Genomic DNA, 11,108 nt, shown 5'->3' with positions numbered 1-11,108 from the left:
TTTTCCAGTCAAGTAACATGGACAAAAATATATATACTAGAATAAACTGTGCATAGAAGCATACGATGGAGAAAATAACAGGCAAAAAAATGTATCGTGTGAGGGAAAGTAGCTTTGCAGAAAATGTATCTAATGGGCAAAATTGCAAACAAAATGTGTGGAAAAACACATCTAGTAGTGAAAACGACACTCAAAAATGCATTATGTTAGGGGAAATATAAGAATCACAGAGAAAACATGCTTTGCAAAAATGTCTATATTAGGCAAAACTGCATCCCCAAAATGTGTATTTTAGAAGTTTACACTTAAATGCCGATGAATTTCTATGAGGATTAGATCTCACAAACTGTGGAAATGTGGATAACAGACCTTAAGACTGGAAGAATGAGAAAAGGAACGGAAACACAATGGACCTGTTCGCTCATCCCTACCTGGAAATGATCACAGCCAAAACTCCTCCTTTGCCACCCTCCTGCTTGCTCTCTGTAGCGCCCCCAGGTGGCGAGACCGCAGTTGTGCCACGCTCCCTCTCTCCTCCCCACCCGCACCAATTGTCTTGGAAGCTGTGCTGTTTTGAATATTTCTGCTTGGGGCTGTGGGTCTTCTGCATTTGCCGTTGCCGAGGCAACTGCAGCCCATCCCATAATGATCTCAATTGCATGCAGACACACACGAAGATGAAGAAGAAAAGAAGAGGCATATGCTCTGGGTAATCTCCCAAGGAAGAAACAGCAGGCTGCGGGGGGAGATAATATAATAGAAAGCTATTAGGGGGCTGAGAAGCTTTTTCCCGTTTTTGTTCACAAGGATTGGATCAGCACAGCAATATATATATATATAAAACTCAGAGAATTCAATAGGAATCAGAGCTCATGGAACCAAAAAAATAAAAAATAAAGGAGGTGCAGACAAAAAGGGGGCAGCAAAAAGGAGAGTACACAAAGGTCCTATACAATTTAGGAGTCGTTGCCCAACTTGACTTTTCCCCACCCAGAGTAAGGATCTTGTGCTCTGAGCTGCTGAATAACAGAAATTCAACAGGTGCCGGCACATTTCTTCCCCTCTAGCGCGGAGAAGTGGTGATAAGGGAACTGCACCTGGTGGATTTCTACCTGTTAAAAGCAAAGGAGTCTGTCGGGTGACTGCATTTGCCATTCAAACTGACAGACACCCTGGTTCTGCCCAAATGGTTTAGGAGGTAAAGCTAATTTAGGGCCGGCACCAAGCCCTGGCACCCATGGGCAACAGACGGGGCCTTGGCAGTGCCTACCACTAATCTAGGCCCTCTGAGCAGCTGGTTCCAGGTTCCCATGGCGCTGTGGGTTAAACCACAGAGGCTAGGACTTGCCGATCAGAAGGTCAGTGGTTCGAATCCCCATGACGGGGTGAGCTCCTGTTGCTCGGTTCCTGCTCCTATCAACCTAGCAGTTCTAAAGCACGTCAAAGTGCAAGTAGATAAATAGGTACCACTCCGGCAGGAAGGTAAACGGTGTTTCTGTGTGCTGTTCTGGTTCTCCAGAAGCGGCTTAGTTATACTGGCCACATGTACGCCAGCTCCCTCGGCCAATAATGCGAATTGAGCACCGCAACCCCAGAGTCGGCCACGACTGGACTTAATGGTCAGGTGTCCCTTTACCTTTAATTTACCACTAATCCAGGCCCTCCGAGCAGCTGGTTCCATGATCTCTTTTGTTTTCCCACAATGCCCCCAAGCGACAGCACCACCAGGGGCATTCTGGGAATTTGCTATGTTTGCACACACAGGGGTGAAGACAAAAAGGCGTAATAACAAGGTGGGAACTGACAATGGCACAGAAACTCAGTAACTCATGAATTATGGCTACTTCTCAGCCAGCCCCCCCCCCCAGCAGAGGGCACTTTGCCTAAGCCCCTCACCCCCAGCCTGGCACTGTCCCAGGTCCCATTGACTTCACTGGGGCTTAGACTCCCAGATAAATATGCATGATCTTGCAGTCTCGGAGGGCTGGCAGCCAAAAATGCGGCTGGTTATTCCTGATCAATATATGGAACTTAAGTCGTCTGCAGCTGTCGACTCTGTGCGCTTCCATTCATTCATCCCGGCTGCGTACATACTGTACTTTTACAGCACATTTAAAGCATATGCCGTCCAAAACAATCCCGGGAACAGTAATTCAATTCTCACAGAGCTACAGTTCTCAGCACCCTTAAAAAAACAACACAAAACTACAGTTCTCAATATTATTGGGGTGGGAGGCGGTGGACTTTAAATGTATGGTGTGTATGCATCCATCCTCACCCTCTCATTTTCTCTCTCATTTGTCCTTGGAGGTCTCTCCTCTGCTTCTATCTTAGGACTATTACAGAGAGCCAGTGCAGTGAGGTCTCTGGCCTTGAATTAAGAACCGCGGAGACCCAGACTGACATTTGGCCATCAATGTTCACTGGACAGCTTTCTCCCTCCTTCTTTAACCCACCTTGCAGGCTTGTTGAGAAGACTGAGCATTGCAGGGGGGCTACAGCTCTGAGCTTCTTGGAGGAAAGTCAAAATATAACTATCATAAATACCGGTAACATCTTTCTTCCAGACTCCGCTGCCCGGCGTCGCGACCCTCGCCAGCCCTGACCACCTCCTCCTCCTCCTCCTCCTCAAGTGATTTTGCTTGACTGCAAAGTGTCCTTGAACTGTGACAATGCCTCATGCTTGTCTGGATGGAGGACGGAGAGGGTCAGGAGTGGATGTCAGGAATAAACCACTTCCTTCTTAGAAGAAACAAGGCCTGCTCAGGGAAGCCAGGCCTAATGAGCACAGCGACTCTTCTCGGTAGGTCTTGCCCCTATGTTATGTACTGAGTTGAATAATAGGATTCAGAATGCAGCAGTCTGATTGGTCCTAGAACAATAGGATGCAGAATGTAGCAGTCTGATTGGTCCTAGAACAATAGGATTCAGAATGCAGCAGTCTGATTGGTCCTAGAACAGTAGGATCCAAAATTCAGCCGTTGATTGGTCCACAGGAGCCACCCAATCCACCTCCAGGTGGAAGGGAATCAGCAACCTGATTGGCCTACAGGAGAATCCCGGAATTAGCCAATCACGTGGGGCCCATTGTGTAAATAATGTATATAAGGTAGACATTCTGGGGGGAATTCCATTCCTCCTCACCACCATGAGCTGAATAAAGAGCATGAAATCCACTCATGACTCCGAGTATATTTCACCCTATGAGGCAGTTGCAGAGGCTGAAGATCGCCTTCCCACAGCTGCCTAAATCTCCCCTGCAATCTGACACTCAGCCTACTTGCTTGTCTCTGCTCCTTTCTCTTCATACCGCTTCTGGTCCTGGGAGCTCGTTGTGGCAGGAGAGGGAGAGACCTGGCTTCCTCGTCAGCCTGGCTTATCTCTGCCTCCTGGCCTCCCTCCTCTCTTGCTTCAGCTTCTGATTCTGGACTTTGCCACAGCCTCTTCCTGCTCACTAAACCCTGTTGCCTCTTCCTCTCCTGACACCTTCTCCCAATCTTCTCCCTCTGCCCACTCTTTGTTGTCCCACCACCAATCATGGGCTCTGAGCCTTCTTCCCTTTGGGATTCCCCAGCTGGTGCCTCACACCCTCTGCATCCAACACGTCCCTGACAGAAGGGTGTGTGTGTGTGTGTGTGTGTGTGTGTGTGTGTGTGTGTGCCGGATTTACATATAAGCTAAACAAACTATAGCTTAGGGCTCCACTCTCTTGGGGGGACCCCCAAAAAATTAAAGGGGGAAAAACTGGATGTCCATTTCCAAAATATAGAATAAAAAACAAATAAAATAAAACCTACATACAGTGGTACCTCGGGTTACATACGCTTCAGGTTACAGACTCCACTAACCCAGAAATAGTACCTGAGGTTAAGAACTTTGCTTCAGGATGAGAACAGAAATCGTGTTCCGACAGCAGGAGGCCCCATTAGCTAAAGTGGTGCTTCAGGTTAAGAACAGTTTCAGGTTAAGAACGGACCTCCGGAACGAATTAAGTACTTAACCCGAGGTACCACTGTACAGCAACAGTGTTTTGTGTTGTGTAGGCTCCTATGATGTAAGTAATGGGCCCCGCCTGCTGGCCTGCTCCCTAAAACATCACTGGTTTCCTCATTTCTATATATAGGGTGCCTACATTCTGCATGGACTGGTTGCAGGGCAACATGTGCAAATGGCTTTAGATACCTATTAGGTCCATAAATTACCATATAGCACATATTCAACACAAAATACAGCGACAATTTGTTGTTGACAAAGGACAGCTGGACATATAAAGGGCCCCATTACCTTCAGTAGCTTAGGGCCTCATCAAACCTGAATCCGGCCCTGGTGTGTGTAGACACCTCTGACTTCTGTGTGGCTGGATTGTCCAAATGAATGTTACATTTGTTGCTCCACAACTTTAACTTCTGGCCCCAACCCCAGTTGACATGGGGCTCCTGGAAGGTCCCCATGAGAGAATACAGCCCTTGAGCTGAAAAAAGTTCTCATAGCCCTGCTCCTCCACATCTCCTTCCTCCCCTTCTTCTTCCCTTGTTTCCGCAGGCTGCTCCTCCGTCACCCTCTCTTGCATCACAGCAGCCCAGCCAATGGCAGCCAGAGGCTCACCTGCTTCTTTTCTCATGGCCCTCTGGCATAAACAAGACTCTTTGACCCTTTCACTTCGCAGGGTGCACCTCTACCGCAAGGGAGAAAACCAACACCTCTCTCTTTCCTTTGTGTTCCAGAATAGCTGCCAATCTTTCTGCCTCACACAAGATGCGGTCCTTTCCCTCTCAAAACGATCCAGCACCAGAGCCTTCAAGCAAAGTGGCGCAGATTCCTCCCTCCCCGCTCCCTCTGGGCCGTGGGAAATTCCAGCCCAGCCGCTTACAGTGTCGTCTTCGTTTTGGATGACGGAGCACTGCAGAGTGTTGATTTTGGGGAAGGCTAGGGTTTTGGTTTTTAAAAAAATCTATTTATTTACAGCTGCGCAATTTAGCTGATTTTACAAGGGGGATATCGCACAGCAACAAGTAAACAGTAGAAATGATTGTTAACCAGGTCAGCAACACCCAAACAGCTTCTGCTAGGCAGTTCCAAAAAAGATAGATAAATGAGATAGATAGATAGATAGATAGATAGATAGATAGATAGATAGATAGATAGATAGATAGACAGACAGACAGACAGACAGGTAGATAGACAGGCAGGCAGGCAGGCAGGCAGATAGATAGATAGATAGATAGATAGATAGATAGATAGATAGATAGATAGATAGATAATAGATAGATAATAGGAAAATTAAGCTTTCAATACCTTGAACAGACCTGACACCAGGGCAAAAGAAATAAGGATATATACAGGAAACACAAGCTTTGCCACAAGACCTCCTAACTTCCAACTAAGAAAACAGACTCATATATTTTTTTTACCTTTCCTTCCCTCAGCTGTGCAATTTTAGAGCAGCGCAGGAACAGGCACACAGGAGATCAGGTTGGATTTCTAGTGCTATCAGTATTTTTAAAAATAAGGCCAGCACCTTCCAGGAGGCAGCTTTGAAAATGTAGAACTAAATTTGCCCTGGCCCTGAAATCCACTGGGTTTCAGTGAGATGTCCCGCAAATGTTGTCAGAGGAGGAGGAAGTCTCCAGATCTCAGGGCTTTTTGCGGGTGGGTTGCAGGCGTATGCTGCAACATGTCACTGATGTAATAGCAGCACATTTGGGGGATGGATTGATGCTGGACTGTCCACACATCATTCCTCTGTATTCGTGGTTCTGTAAGGCTACCTCAGTGTTGCTGCATTATTTCCATCGGGTGGGGGGCACTTTTGAACTTATAGCACAGCAAAACCAGAATAATCTCTCCCTCCCCAGAGAACATTGAGGATATAGAAAGTTACAAGACTTCAGCAAGAAGTTACAGAAACATGCAATGACATAAAACAAAGCAGTATAACCACCCCAAAACTATGGCAGACGCAAGCAAGTATTGAAAAATTTGCATACAATTGCCTTTGTACCATCATGAGCACAAATAATCACAAATGCCCAATAAAAAGGATGTCTCCAGAGTGAGGAGCCAGGAGCAATCCATACATCATCCAAGCTTGTTTCCTCAATGGTCCTACCACTTGAGAAGGGCCAAACCATAACACCATCTCCTTAAATTCTCTGCAACTTTGCATGAGGAGTGGATCTCTGCTAGTCATGTGATGCTGCTCAAGGTATAAAAGGGGCTCAGTTGAGCCAGAGGCCGCCTTGGAGCAACATCTGCCTTTCTTGGGAGCTCTCCATGGTCCTGCAATGCCCGAGGTAAGAACCCAGTTCGTAAACCAAGGATGGGGAAACTATGGTCCTCCAGATGTTGCTGAACCCCCTGGCCATTGGCCATGCTAGCTGAGACTGATGGGAGTTGTAGTCCACCATCATCTGGAGCTTAACCACCCCTGTTTTACACACACACTCCTTTGCAGGCCCAGATAACTCCTGTTCAAGGTCAGGCCCCTCCAGGCCTTGATTAAAACAGAAGCAGCACTGTGTCCAAATCTTTTTTAAAAGCCTTTAAAAAGGAATGAAAGGAAGCTTTAAATAATAGGGCCACATAAACAAGTCTATTAATATTCAACCAGTCAGCCTGAGGGGCAGAGATGGAAAAGGGTTGTAAAATACTAAGATGGCTACAAGATTAGCCACTGAGAACAAAACAGGCACTGCATGAATTTGCAGGTCGCTAACAGGAGGCCAAGTGTGAACCCAATGGAAACTCCTAAACCAGGGACTCTGTGGTCCTCTGGACATTTTGACTCCATTTCCCATCAGCCCCAGTCAGCACAGCCAGTGGTCAGGAATGATGGGAGTTGTAGTCAATCAACACTGGGAGGGTCACGGGTTCCTCACCCCATACCAGACTTTACAAAACTTGGATCTCTGGCTGTTTTTTGACTACAAATCCCATCATCCCTAGCAAGCAGTTTGGGAAACTGTGCTGTAACCAAAGTGCTTAGGGGATCCTCTCCAGGTAACTCAGGCAAGTAAGCCAAGCTGCGTGTTCCAGTTGGAATGGAGATGGAGCCAAGGCAGAGATCATTCTTTCTCAACACCTAATAAGGCAAAAGCATAACAATAACCAACATCTACCCCCCAAATGAAAGTCTTGCTTGGACACAATCTCACACCGACCCAATACCTACGGGACTGCCTCTCCCGGTCTGCCCCACGGAGAGCCTCAAGGTCCATAAATAGCAACACACTAGTGGTCCCAGGCCCTAAAGAAGTTAGATTAGCTTCAACCAGAGCCAGGGCCTTTTCAACACTGGCTCCGGCCTGGTGGAATGCTCTGCCTCATGAGACCAGGGCCCTGCAGGATCTGATTTCTTTCCACAGGGCCAGTAAGACAGAGTTGTTCCGCCTGGCCTTTGGCTTGGAGCCAATTTGATTCCCTCCCCCTCTTTCTTTTTTCTTTTCCTTTCTCCTGTGATGAGGCTGCATTTTAATATTTTAATATTTCAATATTTTAATTGTTTTATTTTAATTTTGTTTTTAAGTTGTAATCATTCAACTTGTTTTTATTATTGCTTGTTAGCCGCCCTGAGCCCGGCCTTGGCTGGGGAGGGCGGGGTATAAATTATTATTATTATTATTATTATTATTATTATTATTACCCCTATAGACAACTCTGACTTGAAATGACTGAAGTTCTTTGCCTGGTGGAAATATGAAGACCTCGGTTCAGATTTTGTTGTGAGGCTATATTGAAACATTATATGTACATGAATACTTTAGAAAGATAAAGAAAATAGCTGCATAAATGCTGCGAAAATCATTGGTATTATCATCTCTACCCTGTTCTAATAAGAGTTTCTGGGAATCAAAAGTGGAGAGAGCTGTACACAGGTACCACCTGGCAGGTTTTAGTAGGATTGACATTTCCCAAAACCACCATGTGATACATCCTAGTTTGTGCTCAGTCCCCGGACAGTCTTCCCCAAATGGCTCCCCAACTGCTAGGTGTTGTTGGACTCCAATTCCCATCAGCCCCAGCCTGCCTGGCCAATGGTTAGGGGTGATGAGAATTGTAGCCGAAAACATCTGGAGTGGCACCAAGACTGGAGAAAGCTGTCCTTGTGCAAAATCTGAGAAGTCATTCAAAAGATATGAGCTTTCTATTCTGGTCTGAAAAGAGATTTCTCATTGTCCCTCTTCTCCGATATTGTCTCACGCTGCTTGTTTCATTCCACCCGCCTCCCTCAAAACTGAATATTTATACCTTTGCAAATTTCATGTGCTACTTTCTTTGCAGAGAAACAAAACTGTGCCTTTTTTGTATTTGCCTTTGTATTCTCCCTCCCTCCCTCCCTCCCTCCCTCCCTCTTCTCAATCCTTCATGTTGTTGGGACGGGGTTTTTTTTGGGTGGGTGGGGGGGAAAGCTTTAGTGTTCGAGTTTTGCAAAGTGGATCCAGTTTCCTGGGGCATGCATGCATGCCGAAGGACAATTAATTCTGCAAATCCAGCACTTGCTGAGGCAATAAAATAAACTAAACCAACCTAATAGATGGAAGGAGGAGGAAGTGAGGGAAATGGACAGAGGCTTGTAGTAGGCTTACAGTTTACGCATAACTCTTCTCTAGATGCAGACTTAGGCTGCGTACACAGCATACATTTAAAGCACACATACCCTTAAAAAGGAATCCTGGGAATTGTACTTTATCCCTCACAGAGCTACGATTCCCAGCACCCTTGACAAACTACTGTTCTCAGGATTCCTTGGGATGGGAGAATGTACTTTAGATGTATGGTCTGTGTGCAGCCAATATCTCTCATCTCAAGAGAGAGAGTTGCCTCTGTCTTCATGTCTCCATTTTTGTACCTTGCTCCTCCTCAAATATTTAATCTCAACAGCAACCCTAAGAGGCAACTAAATCTGGGAACGACATCTCTCCAAAGGCGATCCTGTGAGCTTCAAAACTGAGCAGGGAATGGACTCTGAGTTTCCCACAATGAACCCAAGCACACTAACCATTGTGCAAAACTGCCAGCATGCCAGCAATGCTTTATCCTCTGGTTAAGTGTTCATCTGCTTGTTTGTTCTTTCCAGGGGGAGGGAAACTTGTGCACTTCCTGATGTTGCCGGACTACAACTCCCATCCTCCCTGACTGTTGACCATGTGGGTTGGGGGCTGATGGGAGTTGTAGTTCAGTACAGATCTGGAGGGCCTCCAAGTTGTGAACCCTCAACTGGAAAGTCGGGGAGGGACTCCCTTAACAGGATTACAAACCACCTGGTCTCAGGGTAGTAGGGGATCAAGGTCTCGTGAACAGTGGAGAAATTACAACTGTAGATGCTGCTTGTGGTGGAGAGAACTTTTTCTGCATATCTCTGCCTTTACCAAATTTAGTCCTTTACCAAAGCCTAACCCATTATCTTCCCCTTAGCCATGTTCATCAGAATAGATTACTAGCCCCCACCCAACTTAAATGCATTAATTCTGTACGCGTTGCACAGCACCTGGTGCACTCCTGTAGTTACCATATTTTTCGTTCTATAAGACGCACCAGACCACAAGACGCACCTAGTTTTTGGAGGAGGAAAACAAGAAAAAAAATATTCTGAATCTCAGAAGCCAGAACAGCAAGAGGGATCGCTGCGCAGTGAAAGCAGCAATCCCCCTTGCTGTTCTGGCTTCTGGGATAGCTGCACAGCCTGCATTCGCTCCATAAGACGCACACACATTTCCCCTTACTTTTTAGGAGGGAAAAAGTGAGTCTTATAGAGCAAAAAATACAGTAAGTCGGCTGAGCCACTAATGCATACACCTACACAAAAGGGTTATTGCTAACATAGACACACAAACACACACACCAGTCAGTTGTGACATATTCACAGCCTTAAAGGTGGAAAGGAAGAACTCTTGTGTGGTAAAAGGGGAAAAAATAAAAAAAGCTTTCTTCCCTAGTCGCCACGAGGAGATTCTGACTCGCCACAGGCGACTGGCGAGTTCCACGCCTGGGCCTGGCACCTTGCTGGTGTGAAATGAACTGGTCTACATCAGGAACTGCAGTGGTGGAAGACGCATTCCCACCCGAGGACGATCAGGCTGTGGGAGGGTGTGAGGAGTTGGCAGAGCCCGGCGTGAGCCGGTTTAATCGGCTGTGTCCATCTGGACGGATGGGGCGGCGGTGCCAATTCCCGGCCTTGAGCCCAAAGCACCAGCTACGCTTCTTGCCGGGCTCTCCGAGGCAATTAACCATGATTAAGAGAATCAGCCCTTGCCTGCTCACGCCTAAATAGCTCCTGTCAACCCCGCTTAGGCACAGACCGCCTCAACGGCTCTCTCCACGAACTGCGTCTTCTTCTCCTGCTCCTCTTCCTCCTCAGGAAAAGAGGTCCAGGGCTGGAGGCAAGTAGCGCGAGCACCTGGGCTAACCAGAGGCCTTGCCCTGGCGACCACACAAAGAGGAGAACATCAGAATCAGGCCAGTGGCCCATCTAGACCAATACCCTGTTTCTCACAGCAGCCACCCAGGTGCTTATGGGAAGCTCACAAACAGGACTTCACCCCCAGGGGTTCCAGAAATTGGTCTTCCTAAACGTACTGCCTCAGATAGGGGTTGTAGCCCAGAGTGCCTCATAACAGCTGGGAGGTCTTCACAAGTGGTGCTTGCAGAATAAGTTTGCTAAGGAGAGAAGCTCATAGGATGAGGCTCACGGTCTGTCTGGCCCATCGCTCCTCTGGTGCACATGTGTGATGCCTTCAGAGACAGCTTAAAGAGATTGACAGTCTGTCTACTGATATCGGGTGCTGCTCGCCGCCTCCTTCCCTGCCCCGCTTGTGGGCTTGCCAGAGGCACCAGGATTATTAATGTTATTTATGATTACAATTCTATCCCAAGGAGTTCAAGGGGGACACGCAAAGCTCCCCATTTCCTTCATTCCATCCCCATAACAGCCTTGTGAGGTAGGCCACACCAAGAGAGTGTGATTGTCTTACCCCTTCCCAAGATCACACACACCCCAATAATAATAATAAATAATAAATTTTATTTATATCCCGCCCTCCCCAGCCAAAGCTGGGAACCAAGGGAGGTTAATGGCTGAGTGGGGATCTGAACTCCTGTCTCCAGTCCAA

This window comes from Podarcis liolepis (genome assembly GCF_965112155.1).
Source record: "Podarcis liolepis genome assembly, chromosome: 15".
Lineage (NCBI taxonomy): Eukaryota > Metazoa > Chordata > Lepidosauria > Squamata > Lacertidae > Podarcis > Podarcis liolepis.
This window is presented reverse-complemented; position numbering follows the sequence as displayed.